Here is a 20,719-nt window from a genome sequence, read left to right as displayed (position 1 = left end):
CCGAAATATCTGTTCTCAGATTACACAGAAATAAGGCTAGCAAAGAGATCCACGAAATACAGATGTAACTCTGTGAGATGAATTAACAGAACACTAAGCAGTTTCTTAGAAAGCTTCTTTCCAGATTTCATCTGAGGATATTTCCTTTTTCACCATAGCCCTCTATGGGCTTCCAAATATCACTTTGCCAATTCCACAAGAACTGTCTTAGCGAAAGGCTTCTTGAGGGGAAAGCTGTAACTCTGTGGGATGATTTCACAGAACACAAAGAAGTTTCTCAGAAAGCTTCTTTCTCTTTGTTATCGGAGGATATTTCCTTTGGCCCTATAGTCTTCAAAGGGATCCGAAATATCTGTTCTCAGATTCCACAGAAATAAGGCTAGCAAAGAGATCCACGAAATACAGATGTAACTCTGTGAGATGAATTAACAGAACACTAAGCAGTTTCTCAGAAAGCTTCTTTCCAGATTTCATCTGAGGATATTTCCTTTTTCACCATAGCCCTCTATGGGCTTCCAAATATCACTTTGCCAATTCCTCAAGAACTGTCTTAGCGAAAGGCTTCTTGAGGGGAAAGGTGTAACTCTGTGAGATGATTTCACAGAACACAAAGAAGTTTCTCAGAAAGCTTTTTTCTCTTTGTTATCGGAGGATATTTCCTTTGGCCCTATAGTCTTAAATGGGATCCGAAATATCTGTTCTCAGATTCCACAGAAATAAGGCTAGCAAAGAGATCCACGAAATACAGATGTAACTCTGTGAGATGAATTAACAGAACACTAAGCAGTTTCTTAGAAAGCTTCTTTCCAGATTTCATCTGAGGATATTTCCTTTTTCACCATAGCCCCCTATGGGCTTCCAAATATCACTTTGCCAATTCCACAAGAACTGTCTTAGCGAAAGGCTTCTTGGGGGAAAGCTGTAACTCTGTGGGATGATTTCACAGAACACAAAGAAGTTTCTCAGAAAGCTTCTTTCTCTTTGTTATCGGAGGATATTTTATTTGGCCCTATAGTCTTCAAAGGGATCTGAAATATCTGTTCTCAGATTCCACAGAAATAAGGCTAGCAAAGAGATCCACGAAATACAGATGTAACTCTGTGAGATGAATTAACAGAACACTAAGCAGTTCCTTAGAAAGCTTCTTTCCAGATTTCATCTGAGGATATTTCCTTTTTCACCATAGCCCTCTATGGGCTTCCAAATATCACTTTGCCAATTCCACAAGAACTGTCTTAGCGAAAGGCTTCTTGAGGGGAAAGCTGTAACTCTGTGGGATGATTTCACAGAACACAAAGAAGTTTCTCAGAAAGCTTCTTTCTCTTTGTTATCGGAGGATATTTCCTTTGGCCCTGTAGTCTTCAAAGGGATCCGAAATATCTGTTCTCAGATTCCACAGAAATAAGGCTAGCAAAGAGATCCACGAAATACAGACGTAACTCTGTGAGATGAATTAACAGAACACTAAGCAGTTTCTCAGAAAGCTTCTTTCCAGATTTCATGTGAGGATATTTCCTTTTTCACCATAGCCCTCTATGGGCTTCCAAATATCACTTTGCCAATTCCTCAAGAACGGTCTTAGCGAAAGGCTTCTTGAGGGGAAAGGTGTAACTCTGTGAGATGATTTCACAGAACACAAAGAAGTTTCTCAGAAAGCTTTTTTCTCTTTGTTATCGGAGGATATTTCCTTTGGCCCTATAGTCTTAAATGGGATCCGAAATATCTGTTCTCAGATTCCACAGAAATAAGGCTAGCAAAGAGATCCACGAAATACAGATGTAACTCTGTGAGATGAATTAACAGAACACTAAGCAGTTTCTTAGAAAGCTTCTTTCCAGATTTCATCTGAGGATATTTCCTTTTTCACCATAGCCCCCTATGGGCTTCCAAATATCACTTTGCCAATTCCACAAGAACTTTCTTAGCGAAAGGCTTCTTGGGGGAAAGCTGTAACTCTGTGGGATGATTTCACAGAACACAAAGAAGTTTCTCAGAAAGCTTCTTTCTCTTTGTTATCGGAGGATATTTTATTTGGCCCTATAGTCTTCAAAGGGATCTGAAATATCTGTTCTCAGATTCCACAGAAATAAGGCTAGCAAAGAGATCCACGAAATACAGATGTAACTCTGTGAGATGAATTAACAGAACACTAAGCAGTTTCTCAGAAAGCTTCTTTCCAGATTTCATGTGAGGATATTTCCTTTTTCACCATAGCCCTCTATGGGCTTCCAAATATCACTTTGCCAATTCCACAAGAACTGTCTTAGCGAAACGCTTCTTGAGGGGAAAGTGGTAACTCTGTGAGATGATTTCACAGAACACAAAGAAGTTTCTCAGAAAGCTTCTTTCTCTTTGTTATCGGAGGATATTTCCTTTGACCCTATATTCTTCAATGGGATCCGAAATATCTGTTCTCAGATTCCACAGAAATAAGGCTAGCAAAGAGATGCACGAAATACAGATGTAACTCTGTGAGATGAATTAACAGAACACTAAGCAGTTTCTCAGAAAGCTTCTTTCCAGATTTCATGTGAGGATATTTCCTTTTTCACCATAGCCCTCTATGGGCTTCCAAATATCACTTTGCCAATTCCACAAGAACTGTCTTAGCGAAAGGCTTCTTGAGGGGAAAGCTGTAACACTGTGAGATGATTTCACAGAACACAAAGAAGTTTCTCAGAAAGCTTCTTTCTCTTTGTTATCGGAGGATATTTCCTTTGGCCCTATAGTCTTCAATGGGATCCGAAATATCTGTTCTCAGATTCCACAGAAATAAGGCTAGCAAAGAGATCCACGAAATACAGATGTAACTCTGTGAGATGAATTAACAGAACACTAAGCAGTTTCTCAGAAAGCTTCTTTCCAGATTTCATCTGAGGATATTTCCTTTTTCACCATACCCCTCTATGGGCTTCCAAATATCACTTTGCCAATTCCACAAGAACTGTCTTAGCGAAAGGCTTCTTGAGGGGAAAGCTGTAACTGTGAGATGATTTCACAGAACACAAAGAAGTTTCTCAGAAAGCTTCTTTCTCTTTGTTATCGGAGGATATTTCCTTTGGCCCTATAGTCTTCAATGGGATCCGAAATATCTGTTCTCAGATTCCACAGAAATAAGGCTAGCAAAGAGATCCACGAAATACAGATGTAACTCTGTGAGATGAATTAACAGAACACTAAGCAGTTTCTCAGAAAGCTTCTTTCCAGATTTCATGTGAGGATATTTCCTTTTTCACCATAGCCCTCTATGGGCTTCCATATATCACTTTGCCAATTCCACAAGAACTGTCTTAGCGAAAGGCTTCTTGAGGGGAAAGCTGTAACTCTGTGGGATGATGTCACAGAACACAAAGAAGTTTCTCAGAAAGCTTCTTTCTCTTTGTTATCGGAGGATATTTTATTTGGCCCTATAGTCTTCAAAGGGATCGGAAATATCTGTTCTCAGATTCCACAGAAATAAGGCTAGCAAAGAGGTCCACGAAATACAGATGTAACTCTGTGAGATGAATTAACAGAACACTAAGCAGTTTCTCAGAAAGCTTCTTTCCAGATTTCATGTGAGGATATTTCCTTTTTCACCATAGCCCTCTATGGGCTTCGAAATATCACTTTGCCAATTCCACAAGAACTGTCTTAGCGAAACGCTTCTTGAGGGGAAAGCGGTAACTCTGTGAGATGATTTCACAGAACACAAAGAAGTTTCTCAGAAAGCTTCTTTCTCTTTGTTATCGGAGGATATTTCCTTTGGCCCTATAGTCTTCAATGGGATCCGAAATATCTGTTCTCAGATTCCACAGAAATAAGGCTAGCAAAGAGATGCACGAAATACAGATGTAACTCTGTGAGATGAATTAACAGAACACTAAGCAGTTTCTCAGAAAGCTTCTTTCCAGATTTCATCTGAGGATATTTCCTTTTTCACCATAGCCCTCTATGGGCTTCCAAATATCACTTTGCCAATTCCACAAGAACTGTCTTAGCGAAAGGCTTCTTGAGGGGAAAGCTGTAACTCTGTGGGATGATTTCACAGAACACAAACAAGTTTCTCAGAAAGCTTCTTTCTCTTTGATATCGGAGGATATTTCCTTTGGCCCTATAGTCTTCAAAGGGATCGGAAATATCTGTTCTCAGATTCCACAGAAATAAGGCTAGCAAGGAGATCCACGAAATACAGATGTAACTCTGTGAGATGAATTAACAGAACACTAAGCAGTTTCTCAGAACGCTTCTTTCCAGATTTCATGTGAGGATATTTCCTTTTTCACCGTAGCCCTCTATGGGCTTCCAAATATCACTTTGCCAATTCCACAAGAATTGTCTTAGCGAAAGGATTCTTGAGGGGAAAGCTGTAACTCTGTGAGATGATTTCACAGAACACAAAGAAGTTTCTCAGAAAGCTTCTTTCTCTTTGTTATCGGAGGATATTTCCTTTGGCCCTATAGTCTTCAAAGGGATCCGAAATATTAGTTCTCAGATTCCACAGAAATAAGGCTAGCAAAGAGATCCACGAAATACAGATGTAACTCTGTGAGATGAATTAACAGAACACTCAGCAGTTTCTCAGAAAGCTTCTTTCCAGATTTCATGTGAGGATATTTCCTTTTTCACCATAGCCCTCTATGGGCTTCCAAATATCACTTTGCCAATTCCACAAGAACTGTCTTAGCGAAAGGCTTCTTGAGGGGAAAGGTGTAACTCTGTGAGATGATTTCACAGAACACAAAGAAGTTTCTCAGAAAGCTTCTTTCTCTTTGTTATCGGAGGATATTTCCTTTGGCCCTATAGTCTTCAAAGGGATCCGAAATATCTGTTCTCACATTCCACAGAAATAAGGCTAGCAAAGAGATCCACGAAATACAGATGTAACTCTGTGAGATGAATTAACAGAACACTAAGCAGTTTCTCAGAAAGCTTCTTTCCAGATTTCATGTGAGGATATTTCCTTTTTCACCATAGCCCTCTATGGGCTTCCAAATATCACTTTGCCAATTCCACAAGAACTGTCTTAGCGAAAGGCTTCTTGAAGGGAAAGCTGTAACTCTGTGGGATGATTTCACAGAACACAAACAAGTTTCTCAGAAAGCTTCTTTCTCTTTGATATCGGAGGATATTTCCTTTGGCCCTATAGTCTTCAAAGGGATCGGAAATATCTGTTCTCAGATTCCACAGAAATAAGGCTAGCAAAGAGATCCACGAAATACAGATGTAACTCTGTGAGATGAATTAACAGAACACTAAGCAGTTTCTCAGAAAGCTTCTTTCCAGATTTCATGTGAGGATATTTCCTTTTTCACCATAGCCCTCTATGGGCTTCCAAATATCACTTTCACAATTCCACAAGAACTGTCTTAGCGAAAGGCTTCTTGAGGGGAAAGCTGTAACTCTGTGAGATGATTTCACAGAGCACAAAGAAGTTTCTCAGAAAGCTTCTTTCTCTTTGTTATCGGAGGATATTTCCTTTGGCCCTATAGTCTTCAATGGGATCCGAAATATCTGTTCTCAGATTCCACAGAAATAAGGCTAGCAAAGAGATCCACGAAATACAGATGTAACTCTGTGAGATGAATTAACAGAACACTAAGCAGTTTCTTAGAAAGCTTCTTTCCAGATTTCATCTGAGGATATTTCCTTTTTCACCATAGCCCTCTATGGGCTTCCAAATATCACTTTGCCAATTCCACAAGAACTGTCTTAGCGAAAGGCTTCTTGAGGGGAAAGCTGTAACTCTGTGGGATGATTTCACAGAACACAAAGAAGTTTCTCAGAAAGCTTCTTTCTCTTTGTTATCGGAGGATATTTCCTTTGGCCCTATAGTCTTCAAAGGGATCCGAAATATCTGTTCTCAGATTCCACAGAAATAAGGCTAGCAAAGAGATCCACGAAATACAGATGTAACTCTGTGAGATGAATTAACAGAACACTAAGCAGTTTCTCAGAAAGCTTCTTTCCAGATTTCATGTGAGGATATTTCCTTTTTCACCATAGCCCTCTATGGGCTTCCAAATATCACTTTGCCAATTCCACAAGAACTGTCTTAGCGAAAGGCTTCTTGAGGGGAAAGCTGTAACTCTGTGACATGATTTCACAGAACACAAAGAAGTTTCTCAGAAAGCTTCTTTCTCTTTGTTATCGGAGGATATTTCCTTTGGCCCTATAGTCTTCAATGGGATCCGAAATATCTGTTCTCAGATTCCACAGAAATAAGGCTAGCAAAGAGATGCACGAAATACAGATGTAACTCTGTGAGATGAATTAACAGAACACTAAGCAGTTTCTCAGAAAGCTTCTTTCCAGATTTCATCTGAGGATATTTCCTTTTTCACCATAGCCCTCTATGGGCTTCCAAATATCACTTTGCCAATTCCACAAGAACTGTCTTAGCGAAAGGCTTCTTGAGGGGAAAGCTGTAACTCTGTGGGATGATTTCACAGAACACAAACAAGTTTCTCAGAAAGCTTCTTTCTCTTTGATATCGGAGGATATTTCCTTTGGCCCTATAGTCTTCAAAGGGATCGGAAATATCTGTTCTCAGATTCCACAGAAATAAGGCTAGCAAGGAGATCCACGAAATACAGATGTAACTCTGTGAGATGAATTAACAGAACACTAAGCAGTTTCTCAGAACGCTTCTTTCCAGATTTCATGTGAGGATATTTCCTTTTTCACCGTAGCCCTCTATGGGCTTCCAAATATCACTTTGCCAATTCCACAAGAATTGTCTTAGCGAAAGGATTCTTGAGGGGAAAGCTGTAACTCTGTGAGATGATTTCACAGAACACAAAGAAGTTTCTCAGAAAGCTTCTTTCTCTTTGTTATCGGAGGATATTTCCTTTGGCCCTATAGTCTTCAAAGGGATCCGAAATATTAGTTCTCAGATTCCACAGAAATAAGGCTAGCAAAGAGATCCACGAAATACAGATGTAACTCTGTGAGATGAATTAACAGAACACTCAGCAGTTTCTCAGAAAGCTTCTTTCCAGATTTCATGTGAGGATATTTCCTTTTTCACCATAGCCCTCTATGGGCTTCCAAATATCACTTTGCCAATTCCACAAGAACTGTCTTAGCGAAAGGCTTCTTGAGGGGAAAGGTGTAACTCTGTGAGATGATTTCACAGAACACAAAGAAGTTTCTCAGAAAGCTTCTTTCTCTTTGTTATCGGAGGATATTTCCTTTGGCCCTATAGTCTTCAAAGGGATCCGAAATATCTGTTCTCACATTCCACAGAAATAAGGCTAGCAAAGAGATCCACGAAATACAGATGTAACTCTGTGAGATGAATTAACAGAACACTAAGCAGTTTCTCAGAAAGCTTCTTTCCAGATTTCATGTGAGGATATTTCCTTTTTAACCATAGCCCTCTATGGGCTTCCAAATATCACTTTGCCAATTCCACAAGAACTGTCTTAGCGAAAGGCTTCTTGAAGGGAAAGCTGTAACTCTGTGGGATGATTTCACAGAACACAAACAAGTTTCTCAGAAAGCTTCTTTCTCTTTGATATCGGAGGATATTTCCTTTGGCCCTATAGTCTTCAAAGGGATCGGAAATATCTGTTCTCAGATTCCACAGAAATAAGGCTAGCAAAGAGATCCACGAAATACAGATGTAACTCTGTGAGATGAATTAACAGAACACTAAGCAGTTTCTCAGAAAGCTTCTTTCCAGATTTCATGTGAGGATATTTCCTTTTTCACCATAGCCCTCTATGGGCTTCCAAATATCACTTTCACAATTCCACAAGAACTGTCTTAGCGAAAGGCTTCTTGAGGGGAAAGCTGTAACTCTGTGAGATGATTTCACAGAGCACAAAGAAGTTTCTCAGAAAGCTTCTTTCTCTTTGTTATCGGAGGATATTTCCTTTGGCCCTATAGTCTTCAATGGGATCCGAAATATCTGTTCTCAGATTCCACAGAAATAACGCTAGCAAAGAGATCCACGAAATACAGATGTAACTCTGTGAGATGAATTAACAGAACACTAAGCAGTTTCTTAGAAAGCTTCTTTCCAGATTTCATCTGAGGATATTTCCTTTTTCACCATAGCCCTCTATGGGCTTCCAAATATCACTTTGCCAATTCCACAAGAACTGTCTTAGCGAAAGGCTTCTTGAGGGGAAAGCTGTAACTCTGTGGGATGATTTCACAGAACACAAAGAAGTTTCTCAGAAAGCTTCTTTCTCTTTGTTATCGGAGGATATTTCCTTTGGCCCTATAGTCTTCAAAGGGATCCGAAATATCTGTTCTCAGATTCCACAGAAATAAGGCTAGCAAAGAGATCCACGAAATACAGATGTAACTCTGTGAGATGAATTAACAGAACACTAAGCAGTTTCTCAGAAAGCTTCTTTCCAGATTTCATGTGAGGATATTTCCTTTTTCACCATAGCCCTCTATGGGCTTCCAAATATCACTTTGCCAATTCCACAAGAACTGTCTTAGCGAAAGGCTTCTTGAGGGGAAAGCTGTAACTCTGTGACATGATTTCACAGAACACAAAGAAGTTTCTCAGAAAGCTTCTTTCTCTTTGTTATCGGAGGATATTTCCTTTGGCCCTATAGTCTTCAATGGGATCCGAAATATCTGTTCTCAGATTCCACAGAAATAAGGCTAGCAAAGAGATCCACGAAATACAGATGTAACTCTGTGAGATGAATTAACAGAACACTAAGCAGTTTCTCAGAAAGCTTCTTTCCAGATTTCATCTGAGGATATTTCCTTTTTCACTATAGCCCTCTATGGGCTTCCAAATATCACTTTGCCAATTCCACAAGAACTGTCTTAGCGAAAGGCTTCTTGAGGGGAAAGCTGTAACTCTGTGAGATGATTTCACAGAACACAAAGAAGTTTCTCAGAAAGCTTCTTTCTCTTTGTTATCGGAGGATATTTCCTTTGGCCCTATAGTCTTCAAAGGGATCCGAAATATCTGTTCTCTGAATCCACAGAAATAAGGCTAGCAAAGAGATCCACGAAATACAGATGTAACTCTGTGAGATGAATTAACAGAACACTAAGCAGTTTCTCAGAAAGCTTCTTTCCAGATTTCATGTGAGGATATTTCCTTTTTCACCATAGCCCTCTATGGGCTTCCAAATATCACTTTGCCAATTCCACAAGAACTGTCTTAGCGAAAGGCTTCTTGAGGGGAAAGCTGTAACTCTGTGACATGATTTCTCAGAACACAAAGAAGTTTCTCAGAAAGCTTCTTTCTCTTTGTTATCGGAGGATATTTCCTTTGGCCCTATAGTCTTCAAAGGGATCCGAAATATCTGTTCTCAGATTCCACAGAAATAAGGCTAGCAAAGAGATCCACGAAATACAGATGTAACTCTGTGAGATGAATTAACAGAACACTAAGCAGTTTCTCAGAAAGCTTCTTTCCAGATTTCATGTGAGGATATTTCCTTTTTCACCATAGCCCTCTATGGGCTTCCAAATATCACTTTGCCAATTCCACAAGAACTGTCTTAGCGAAAGGCTTCTTGAAGGGAAAGCTGTAACTCTGTGGGATGATTTCACAGAACACAAACAAGTTTCTCAGAAAGCTTCTTTCTCTTTGATATCGGAGGATATTTCCTTTGGCCCTATAGTCTTCAAAGGGATCGGAAATATCTGTTCTCAGATTCCACAGAAATAAGGCTAGCAAAGAGATCCACGAAATACAGATGTAACTCTGTGAGATGAATTAACAGAACACTAAGCAGTTTCTCAGAAAGCTTCTTTCCAGATTTCATGTGAGGATATTTCCTTTTTCACCATAGCCCTCTATGGGCTTCCAAATATCACTTTCACAATTCCACAAGAACTGTCTTAGCGAAAGGCTTCTTGAGGGGAAAGCTGTAACTCTGTGAGATGATTTCACAGAGCACAAAGAAGTTTCTCAGAAAGCTTCTTTCTCTTTGTTATCGGAGGATATTTCCTTTGGCCCTATAGTCTTCAATGGGATCCGAAATATCTGTTCTCAGATTCCACAGAAATAAGGCTAGCAAAGAGATCCACGAAATACAGATGTAACTCTGTGAGATGAATTAACAGAACACTAAGCAGTTTCTTAGAAAGCTTCTTTCCAGATTTCATCTGAGGATATTTCCTTTTTCACCATAGCCCTCTATGGGCTTCCAAATATCACTTTGCCAATTCCACAAGAACTGTCTTAGCGAAAGGCTTCTTGAGGGGAAAGGTGTAACTCTGTGGGATGATTTCACAGAACACAAAGAAGTTTCTCAGAAAGCTTCTTTCTCTTTGTTATCGGAGGATATTTCCTTTGGCCCTATAGTCTTCAAAGGGATCCGAAATATCTGTTCTCAGATTCCACAGAAATAAGGCTAGCAAAGAGATCCACGAAATACAGATGTAACTCTGTGAGATGAATTAACAGAACACTAAGCAGTTTCTCAGAAAGCTTCTTTCCAGATTTCATCTGAGGATATTTCCTTTTTCACTATAGCCCTCTATGGGCTTCCAAATATCACTTTGCCAATTCCACAAGAACTGTCTTAGCGAAAGGCTTCTTGAGGGGAAAGCTGTAACTCTGTGAGATGATTTCACAGAACACAAAGAAGTTTCTCAGAAAGCTTCTTTCTCTTTGTTATCGGAGGATATTTCCTTTGGCCCTATAGTCTTCAAAGGGATCCGAAATATCTGTTCTCTGAATCCACAGAAATAAGGCTAGCAAAGAGATCCACGAAATACAGATGTAACTCTGTGAGATGAATTAACAGAACACTAAGCAGTTTCTCAGAAAGCTTCTTTCCAGATTTCATGTGAGGATATTTCCTTTTTCACCATAGCCCTCTATGGGCTTCCAAATATCACTTTGCCAATTCCACAAGAACTGTCTTAGCGAAAGGCTTCTTGAGGGGAAAGCTGTAACTCTGTGACATGATTTCTCAGAACACAAAGAAGTTTCTCAGAAAGCTTCTTTCTCTTTGTTATCGGAGGATATTTCCTTTGGCCCTATAGTCTTCAAAGGGATCCGAAATATCTGTTCTCAGATTCCACAGAAATAAGGCTAGCAAAGAGATCCACGAAATACAGATGTAACTCTGTGAGATGAATTAACAGAACACTAAGCAGTTTCTCAGAAAGCTTCTTTCCAGATTTCATGTGAGGATATTTCCTTTTTCACCATAGCCCTCTATGGGCTTCCAAATATCACTTTGCCAATTCCACAAGAACTGTCTTAGCGAAATGCTTCTTGAGGGGAAAGCTGTAACTCTGTGAGATGATTTCTCAGAGCACAAAGTAGTTTCTCAGAAAGCTTCTTTCTCTTTGTTATCGAGGATATTTCCTTTGGCCCTATAGTCTTCAATGGGATCCGAAATATCTGTTCTCAGATTACACAGAAATAAGGCTAGCAAAGAGATCCACGAAATACAGATGTAACTCTGTGAGATGAATTAACAGAACACTAAGCAGTTTCTTAGAAAGCTTCTTTCCAGATTTCATCTGAGGATATTTCCTTTTTCACCATAGCCCTCTATGGGCTTCCAAATATCACTTTGCCAATTCCACAAGAACTGTCTTAGCGAAAGGCTTCTTGAGGGGAAAGCTGTAACTCTGTGGGATGATTTCACAGAACACAAAGAAGTTTCTCAGAAAGCTTCTTTCTCTTTGTTATCGGAGGATATTTCCTTTGGCCCTATAGTCTTCAAAGGGATCCGAAATATCTGTTCTCAGATTCCACAGAAATAAGGCTAGCAAAGAGATCCACGAAATACAGATGTAACTCTGTGAGATGAATTAACAGAACACTAAGCAGTTTCTCAGAAAGCTTCTTTCCAGATTTCATCTGAGGATATTTCCTTTTTCACCATAGCCCTCTATGGGCTTCCAAATATCACTTTGCCAATTCCTCAAGAACTGTCTTAGCGAAAGGCTTCTTGAGGGGAAAGGTGTAACTCTGTGAGATGATTTCACAGAACACAAAGAAGTTTCTCAGAAAGCTTTTTTCTCTTTGTTATCGGAGGATATTTCCTTTGGCCCTATAGTCTAAAATGGGATCCGAAATATCTGTTCTCAGATTCCACAGAAATAAGGCTAGCAAAGAGATCCACGAAATACAGATGTAACTCTGTGAGATGAATTAACAGAACACTAAGCAGTTTCTTAGAAAGCTTCTTTCCAGATTTCATCTGAGGATATTTCCTTTTTCACCATAGCCCTCTATGGGCTTCCAAATATCACTTTGCCAATTCCACAAGAACTGTCTTAGCGAAAGGCTTCTTGAGGGGAAAGCTGTAACTCTGTGGGATGATTTCACAGAACACAAAGAAGTTTCTCAGAAAGCTTCTTTCTCTTTGTTATCGGAGGATATTTTATTTGGCCCTATAGTCTTCAAAGGGATCTGAAATATCTGTTCTCAGATTCCACAGAAATAAGGCTAGCAAAGAGATCCACGAAATACAGATGTAACTCTGTGAGATGAATTAACAGAACACTAAGCAGTTTCTCAGAAAGCTTCTTTCCAGATTTCATGTGAGGATATTTCCTTTTTCACCATAGCCCTCTATGGGCTTCCAAATATCACTTTGCCAATTCCACAAGAACTGTCTTAGCGAAACGCTTCTTGAGGGGAAAGTGGTAACTCTGTGAGATGATTTCACAGAACACAAAGAAGTTTCTCAGAAAGCTTCTTTCTCTTTGTTATCGGAGGATATTTCCTTTGACCCTATATTCTTCAATGGGATCCGAAATATCTGTTCTCAGATTCCACAGAAATAAGGCTAGCAAAGAGATGCACGAAATACAGATGTAACTCTGTGAGATGAATTAACAGAACACTAAGCAGTTTCTCAGAAAGCTTCTTTCCAGATTTCATGTGAGGATATTTCCTTTTTCACCATAGCCCTCTATGGGCTTCCAAATATCACTTTGCCAATTCCACAAGAACTGTCTTAGCGAAAGGCTTCTTGAGGGGAAAGCTGTAACACTGTGAGATGATTTCACAGAACACAAAGAAGTTTCTCAGAAAGCTTCTTTCTCTTTGTTATCGGAGGATATTTCCTTTGGCCCTATAGTCTTCAATGGGATCCGAAATATCTGTTCTCAGATTCCACAGAAATAAGGCTAGCAAAGAGATCCACGAAATACAGATGTAACTCTGTGAGATGAATTAACAGAACACTAAGCAGTTTCTCAGAAAGCTTCTTTCCAGATTTCATCTGAGGATATTTCCTTTTTCACCATACCCCTCTATGGGCTTCCAAATATCACTTTGCCAATTCCACAAGAACTGTCTTAGCGAAAGGCTTCTTGAGGGGAAAGCTGTAACTGTGAGATGATTTCACAGAACACAAAGAAGTTTCTCAGAAAGCTTCTTTCTCTTTGTTATCGGAGGATATTTCCTTTGGCCCTATAGTCTTCAATGGGATCCGAAATATCTGTTCTCAGATTCCACAGAAATAAGGCTAGCAAAGAGATCCACGAAATACAGATGTAACTCTGTGAGATGAATTAACAGAACACTAAGCAGTTTCTCAGAAAGCTTCTTTCCAGATTTCATCTGAGGATATTTCCTTTTTCACCATAGCCCTCTATGGGCTTCCATATATCACTTTGCCAATTCCACAAGAACTGTCTTAGCGAAAGGCTTCTTGAGGGGAAAGCTGTAACTCTGTGGGATGATGTCACAGAACACAAAGAAGTTTCTCAGAAAGCTTCTTTCTCTTTGTTATCGGAGGATATTTTATTTGGCCCTATAGTCTTCAAAGGGATCCGAAATATCTGTTCTCAGATTCCACAGAAATAAGGCTAGCAAAGAGGTCCACGAAATACAGATGTAACTCTGTGAGATGAATTAACAGAACACTAAGCAGTTTCTCAGAAAGCTTCTTTCCAGATTTCATGTGAGGATATTTCCTTTTTCACCATAGCCCTCTATGGGCTTCCAAATATCACTTTGCCAATTCCACAAGAACTGTCTTAGCGAAACGCTTCTTGAGGGGAAAGCGGTAACTCTGTGAGATGATTTCACAGAACACAAAGAAGTTTCTCAGAAAGCTTCTTTCTCTTTGTTATCGGAGGATATTTCCTTTGGCCCTATAGTCTTCAATGGGATCCGAAATATCTGTTCTCAGATTCCACAGAAATAAGGCTAGCAAAGAGATGCACGAAATACAGATGTAACTCTGTGAGATGAATTAACAGAACACTAAGCAGTTTCTCAGAAAGCTTCTTTCCAGATTTCATCTGAGGATATTTCCTTTTTCACCATAGCCCTCTATGGGCTTCCAAATATCACTTTGCCAATTCCACAAGAACTGTCTTAGCGAAAGGCTTCTTGAGGGGAAAGCTGTAACTCTGTGGGATGATTTCACAGAACACAAACAAGTTTCTCAGAAAGCTTCTTTCTCTTTGATATCGGAGGATATTTCCTTTGGCCCTATAGTCTTCAAAGGGATCGGAAATATCTGTTCTCAGATTCCACAGAAATAAGGCTAGCAAAGAGATCCACGAAATACAGATGTAACTCTGTGAGATGAATTAACAGAACACTAAGCAGTTTCTCAGAACGCTTCTTTCCAGATTTCATGTGAGGATATTTCCTTTTTCACCGTAGCCCTCTATGGGCTTCCAAATATCACTTTGCCAATTCCACAAGAATTGTCTTAGCGAAAGGATTCTTGAGGGGAAAGCTGTAACTCTGTGAGATGATTTCACAGAACACAAAGAAGTTTCTCAGAAAGCTTCTTTCTCTTTGTTATCGGAGGATATTTCCTTTGGCCCTATAGTCTTCAAAGGGATCGGAAATATCTGTTCTCAGATTCCACAGAAAGAAGGCTAGCAAAGAGATCCACGAAATACAGATGTAACTCTGTGAGATGAATTAACAGAACACTCAGCAGTTTCTCCGAAAGCTTCTTTCCAGATTTCATGTGAGGATATTTCCTTTTTCACCATAGCCCTCTATGGGCTTCCAAATATCACTTTGCCAATTCCACAAGAACTGTCTTAGCGAAAGGCTTCTTGAGGGGAAAGCTGTAACTCTGTGAGATGATTTCACAGAACACAAAGAAGTTTCTCAGAAAGCTTCTTTCTCTTTGTTATCGGAGGATATTTCCTTTGGCCCTATAGTCTTCAAAGGGATCCGAAATATCTGTTCTCACATTCCACAGAAATAAGGCTAGCAAAGAGATCCACGAAATACAGATGTAACTCTGTGAGATGAATTAACAGAACACTAAGCAGTTTCTCAGAAAGCTTCTTTCCAGATTTCATGTGAGGATATTTCCTTTTTCACCATAGCCCTCTATGGGCTTCCAAATATCACTTTGCCAATTCCACAAGAACTGTCTTAGCGAAAGGCTTCTTGAAGGGAAAGCTGTAACTCTGTGGGATGATTTCACAGAACACAAACAAGTTTCTCAGAAAGCTTCTTTCTCTTTGATATCGGAGGATATTTCCTTTGGCCCTATAGTCTTCAAAGGGATCGGAAATATCTGTTCTCAGATTCCACAGAAATAAGGCTAGCAAAGAGATCCACGAAATACAGATGTAACTCTGTGAGATGAATTAACAGAACACTAAGCAGTTTCTCAGAAAGCTTCTTTCCAGATTTCATGTGAGGATATTTCCTTTTTCACCATAGCCCTCTATGGGCTTCCAAATATCACTTTGCCAATTCCACAAGAACTGTCTTAGCGAAAGGATTCTTGAGGGGAAAGCTGTAACTCTGTGAGATGATTTCACAGAACACAAAGAAGTTTCTCAGAAAGCTTCTTTCTCTTTGTTATCGGAGGATATTTCCTTTGGCCCTATAGTCTTCAAAGGGATCCGAAATATTAGTTCTCAGATTCCACAGAAATAAGGCTAGCAAAGAGATCCACGAAATACAGATGTAACTCTGTGAGATGAATTAACAGAACACTCAGCAGTTTCTCAGAAAGCTTCTTTCCAGATTTCATGTGAGGATATTTCCTTTTTCACCATAGCCCTCTATGGGCTTCCAAATATCACTTTGCCAATTCCACAAGAACTGTCTTAGCGAAAGGCTTCTTGAGGGGAAAGGTGTAACTCTGTGAGATGATTTCACAGAACACAAAGAAGTTTCTCAGAAAGCTTCTTTCTCTTTGTTATCGGAGGATATTTCCTTTGGCCCTATAGTCTTCAAAGGGATCCGAAATATCTGTTCTCAGATTCCACAGAAATAAGGCTAGCAAAGAGATCCACGAAATACAGATGTAACTCTGTGAGATGAATTAACAGAACACTAAGCAGTTTCTCAGAAAGCTTCTTTCCAGATTTCATGTGAGGATATTTCCTTTTTCACCATAGCCCTCTATGGGCTTCCAAATATCACTTTGCCAATTTCACAAGAACTGTCTTAGCGAAAGGCTTCTTGAGGGGAAAGCTGTAACTCTGTGAGATGATTTCACAGAGCACAAAGAAGTTTCTCAGAAAGCTTCTTTCTCTTTGTTATCGGAGGATATTTCCTTTGGCCCTATAGTCTTCAATGGGATCCGAAATATCTGTTCTCAGATTCCACAGAAATAAGGCTAGCAAAGAGATCCACGAAATACAGATGTAACTCTGTGAGATGAATTAACAGAACACTAAGCAGTTTCTTAGAAAGCTTCTTTCCAGATTTCATCTGAGGATATTTCCTTTTTCACCATAGCCCTCTATGGGCTTCCAAATATCACTTTGCCAATTCCACAAGAACTGTCTTAGCGAAAGGCTTCTTGAGGGGAAAGCTGTAACTCTGTGGGATGATTTCACAGAACACAAAGAAGTTTCTCAGAAAGCTTCTTTCTCTTTGTTATCGGAGGATATTTCCTTTGGCCCTATAGTCTTCAAAGGGATCCGAAATATCTGTTCTCAGATTCCACAGAAATAAGGCTAGCAAAGAGATCCACGAAATACAGATGTAACTCTGTGAGATGAATTAACAGAACACTAAGCAGTTTCTCAGAAAGCTTCTTTCCAGATTTCATGTGAGGATATTTCCTTTTTCACCATAGCCCTCTATGGGCTTCCAAATATCACTTTGCCAATTCCACAAGAACTGTCTTAGCGAAAGGCTTCTTGAGGGGAAAGCTGTAACTCTGTGACATGATTTCACAGAACACAAAGACGTTTCTCAGAAAGCTTCTTTCTCTTTGTTATCGGAGGATATTTCCTTTGGCCCTATAGTCTTCAATGGGATCCGAAATATCTGTTCTCAGATTCCACAGAAATAAGGCTAGCAAAGAGATCCACGAAATACAGATGTAACTCTGTGAGATGAATTAACAGAACACTAAGCAGTTTCTCAGAAAGCTTCTTTCCAGATTTCATGTGAGGATATTTCCTTTTTCACCATAGCCCTCTATGGGCTTCCAAATATCACTTTGCCAATTCCACAAGAACTGTCTTAGCGAAAGGCTTCTTGAGGGGAAAGCTGTAACTCTGTGACATGATTTCACAGAACACAAAGACGTTTCTCAGAAAGCTTCTTTCTCTTTGTTATCGGAGGATATTTCCTTTGGCCCTATAGTCTTCAATGGGATCCGAAATATCTGTTCTCAGATTCCAAAGAAATAAGGCTAGCAAAGAGATCCACGAAATACAGATGTAACTCTGTGAGATGAATTAACAGAACACTAAGCAGTTTCTCAGAAAGCTTCTTTCCAGATTTCATGTGAGGATATTTCCTTTTTCACCATAGCCCTCTATGGGCTTCCAAATATCACTTTGCCAATTCCACAAGAACTGTCTTAGCGAAAGGCTTCTTGAGGGGAAAGCTGTAACTCTGTGAGATGATTTCGCAGAACACAAAGAAGTTTCTCAGAAAACTTCTTTCTCTTTGTTATCGGATGATATTTCCTTTGGCCCTATAGTCTTCAATAGGATCCGAAATATCTGTTCTCAGATTCCAAAGCAATAAGGCTAGCAAAGAGATCCATGAAATACAGATGTAACTCTGTGAGATGAATTAACAGAACACTAAGCAGTTTCTCAGAAAGCTTCTTTCCAGATTTCATCTGAGGATATTTCCTTTTTCACCATAGCCCTCTATGGGCTTCCAAACTATCACTTTGCCAATTCCACAAGAACTGTCTTAGCGAAAGGCTTCTTGAGGGGAAAGCTGTAACTCTGTGAGATGATTTCACAGAACACAAAGAAGTTTCTCAGAAAGCTTCTTTCTCTTTGTTATCGGAGGATATTTCCTTTGGCCCTATAGTCTTCAATGGGATCCGAAATATCTGTTCTCAGATTCCACAGAAATAAGGCTAGCAAAGAGATCCACGACATACAGATGTAACTCTGTGAGATGAATTAACAGAACACTCAGAAGTTTCTCAGAAAGCTTCCTTCCAGATTTCATCTGAGGATATTTCCTTTTTCACCATAGCCCTCTATGGGCTTCCAAACTATCACTTTGCCAATTCCACAAGAACTGTCTTAGCGAAAGGCTTCTTGAGGGGAAAGGTGTAACACTGTGAGATGAATTAACAGAACACTAAGCAGTTTCTCAGAAAGCTTCTTTCCAGATTTCATGTGAGGATATTTCCTTTTTCACCCTAGCCCTCTATGGGCTTCCAAATATCACTTTGCCAATTCCACAAGAACTGTCTTAGCGAAAGGCTTCTTGAGGGGAAAGGTGTAACTCTGTGAGATGATTTCACAGAACACAAAGAAGTTTCTCAGAAAGCTTCTTTCTCTTTGTTATCGGAGGATATTTCCTTTGGCCCTATAGTCTTCAAAGGGATCCGAAATATCTGTTCTCACATTCCACAGAAATAAGGCTAGCAAAGAGATCCACGAAATACAGATGTAACTCTGTGAGATGAATTAACAGAACACTAAGCAGTTTCTCAGAAAGCTTCTTTCCAGATTTCATGTGAGGATATTTCCTTTTTCACCATAGCCCTCTATGGGCTTCCAAATATCACTTTGCCAATTCCACAAGAACTGTCTTAGCGAAAGGCTTCTTGAGGGGAAAGCTGTAACTCTGTGGGATGATTTCACAGAACACAAACAAGTTTCTCAGAAAGCTTCTTTCTCTTTGATATCGGAGGATATTTCCTTTGGCCCTATAGTCTTCAAAGGGATCGGAAATATCTGTTCTCAGATTCCACAGAAATAAGGCTAGCAAAGAGATCCACGAAATACAGATGTAACTCTGTGAGATGAATTAACAGAACACTAAGCAGTTTCTCAGAAAGCTTCTTTCCAGATTTCATGTGAGGATATTTCCTTTTTCACCGTAGCCCTCTATGGGCTTCCAAATATCACTTTGCCAATTCCACAAGAACTGTCTTAGCGAAAGGCTTCTTGAGGGGAAAGCTGTAACTCTGTGAGATGATTTCACAGAACACAAAGAAGTTTCTCAGAAAGCTTCTTTCTCTTTGTTATCGGAGGATATTTCCTTTGGCCCTATAGTCTTCAAAGGGATCCGAAATATTAGTTCTCAGATTCCACAGAAATAAGGCTAGCAAAGAGATCCACGAAATACAGATGTAACTCTGTGAGATGAATTAACAGAACACTCAGCAGTTTCTCAGAAAGCTTCTTTCCAGATTTCATGTGAGGATATTTCCTTTTTCACCATAGCCCTCTATGGGCTTCCAAATATCACTTTGCCAATTCCACAAGAACTGTCTTAGCGAAAGGCTTCTTGAGGGGAAAGGTGTAACTCTGTGAGATGATTTCACAGAACACAAAGAAGTTTCTCAGAAAGCTTCTTTCTCTTTGTTATCGGAGGATATTTCCTTTGGCCCTATAGTCTTCAAAGGGATCCGAAATATCTGTTCTCAGATTCCACAGAAATAAGGCTAGCAAAGAGATCCACGAAATACAGATGTAACTCTGTGAGATGAATTAACAGAACACTAAGCAGTTTCTCAGAAAGCTTCTTTCCAGATTTCATGTGAGGATATTTCCTTTTTCACCATAGCCCTCTATGGGCTTCCAAATATCACTTTGCCAATTCCACAAGAACTGTCTTAGCGAAAGGCTTCTTGAGGGGAAAGCTGTAACTCTGTGAGATGATTTCACAGAGCACAAAGAAGTTTCTCAGAAAGCTTCTTTCTCTTTGTTATCGGAGGATATTTCCTTTGGCCCTATAGTCTTCAATGGGATCCGAAATATCTGTTCTCAGATTCCACAGAAATAAGGCTAGCAAAGAGATCCACGAAATACAGATGTAACTCTGTGAGATGAATTAACAGAACACTAAGCAGTTTCTTAGAAAGCTTCTTTCCAGATTTCATGTGAGGATATTTCCTTTTTCACCATAGCCCTCTATGGGCTTCCAAATATCACTTTGCCAATTCCACAAGAACTGTCTTAGCGAAAGGCTTCTTGAGGGGAAAGCTGTAACTCTGTGAGATGATTTCACAGAGCACAAAGAAGTTTCTCAGAAAGCTTCTTTCTCTTTGTTATCGGAGGATATTTCCTTTGGCCCTATAGTCTTCAATGGGATCCGAAATATCTGTTCTCAGATTCCACAGAAATAAGGCTAGCAAAGAGATCCACGAAATACAGATGTAACTCTGTGAGATGAATTAACAGAACACTAAGCAGTTTCTTAGAAAGCTTCTTTCCAGATTTCATCTGAGGATATTTCCTTTTTCACCATAGCCCTCTATGGGCTTCCAAATATCACTTTGCCAATTCCACAAGAACTGTCTTAGCGAAAGGCTTCTTGAGGGGAAAGCTGTAACTCTGTGGGATGATTTCACAGAACACAAAGAAGTTTCTCAGAAAGCTTCTTTCTCTTTGTTATCGGAGGATATTT

The sequence above is a fragment of the Macaca fascicularis genome, chromosome 15 (genome assembly GCF_037993035.2).
Source record: "Macaca fascicularis isolate 582-1 chromosome 15, T2T-MFA8v1.1".
Classification (NCBI taxonomy): domain Eukaryota; kingdom Metazoa; phylum Chordata; class Mammalia; order Primates; family Cercopithecidae; genus Macaca; species Macaca fascicularis.
This window is presented reverse-complemented; position numbering follows the sequence as displayed.